The sequence below is a fragment of the Armigeres subalbatus genome, unplaced genomic scaffold, assembly GCF_024139115.2.
Source record: "Armigeres subalbatus isolate Guangzhou_Male unplaced genomic scaffold, GZ_Asu_2 Contig1219, whole genome shotgun sequence".
Lineage (NCBI taxonomy): Eukaryota > Metazoa > Arthropoda > Insecta > Diptera > Culicidae > Armigeres > Armigeres subalbatus.
This window is the reverse complement of record NW_026941978.1, coordinates 1,938-3,515: the sequence shown is the minus strand read 5'-3', so window position 1 is coordinate 3,515 and position 1,578 is coordinate 1,938. Positions and strand designations below refer to the sequence as shown.

Here is a 1,578-nt window from a genome sequence, read left to right as displayed (position 1 = left end):
TTGTGTCGAAAAAATTCAGTAGTCCATCAAGAATATCAGCCGCTATTTTCAAATCTGGGTATCAATCTACTTCCGTCCCAAACTGCGGAATCTGACAGACCGCATCATTCAGATGTATCCGTGGCTTGATCCAGGGCTGTTATTGCAATGTTGCGTAGACGTTCAACTGTGCAAAATTTCAACTGATTTAAGCCACATGATACCTTGAAGCGCCTCACGTACGGGTGCCGTATATTTTAACTGCGGCAAATTTTTTATTAAAATTGCAGTGGAAGAAAAGAATATTTAAATAAACCTTTTATATATTTATTATTTTCAATGGCATACCTGCTTGATGACATTTTGTCAAATTAACCGAATGAGCTCAGAAAATGCTTTAATTTTCGTTTACTTTTTCAATAACGTTCATAGCGTCAATTTTACTTTGGTAATAAGATCAAATTTTCCTTGACCGTTTTCCTTGAGAACTGCATACTAAGCTATAGTGTGTGACAAAATTACTGTCAGAAAAGTTTTTGAAGTGAACTATATTTTGCCAATGAGGCCAAAAACAATTTCCACCAAATTCATTGCGTGCTCTTGCATACGCAATGCGGTCGGGTCTGAGCTTGACGACCGACTGGCAAATCGCTTACACAACCTCACTTGATCAGTACAGTTGCTGATGAAGAATGTATATAGCCACCAGACATTCCAAATACTCACGCTGGAAGTGTTGGCTTGAGAAATGAATTGCGAGTGATTTGACTATGCGCCCAATTTGGGAATCTCGAGCTCGTTCAGTAGCCGCTAGGTTGCGAAGGCCGACGGAGGTCCTTCGTAGCTTAGTTGGTTAAAGCACCAGTCTAACGTACTGTAGGGTCATGGGTTCTAATCCCATCGAAGGAAAGTGATTACCTCCAATACATTTTCCAAATCAATATCTTCCACATAACGTACATATTCACATATGAGTTTTCACAACATTGTAAATTAATGTCCAAGTCGGGTGGTTTAATCCCCGGAAATAGGCAATTAGCTTTGATTGAACCAAATTCATGACAATAATTAACAAAATTGACTGCCATCGAGCCCTGAAGAAGATCCCATCCTTGAATCAGAACCTCGGCGATGAAATAAAATTGTCAACGCTATTATTGATGACTGATAGCCAATCCGAAAATCGAACTATTCCAAAGTTTAGAACTAATTGCCCCATGGGTTCAACTTTGTGATGTGGTAATGTTTGCAAGCCAAATGTTAAATTTAATAATTTCGACTCCGTTATGCTTCTCCACGTTTGAGCCTTCGAAATAAATAGAATATGAAGAAATATAAAATGCCATAGCATTTGATTTATTCCTTCTTCTTTCTTCCTTCTTCCTTCTTTCTTCTTACTTCTTCCTTTTCCTTCTTAGTCTTCCTTCTTCCTTCTTCCTTCTTCCTTCTTTCTTATTTTTTACTAGCTTTATGTACCCGGCCTTGCTCGGAATTGCCAGTTTGGTTTGCAGTTTTCTTTTACAATCGGAAAATGATAAAAACCAATTGGTCAACAGGGTAATTGTGTTTACTTATTCATACTTTATCATTTGATTAAAA

The 1,578-nt window shown here is 37.8% G+C and overlaps 1 non-coding gene across 1 annotated transcript; it reads left to right on the top strand.

The window, feature by feature from the left end:
• Positions 1-813: 813 nt before the first annotated feature.
• Positions 814-888, top strand: Trnav-aac (transfer RNA valine (anticodon AAC)). The gene has a single exon. It is a non-coding gene; the product is annotated as a tRNA-Val (tRNA).
• The last annotated feature ends 690 nt before the right edge of the window (positions 889-1,578 follow it).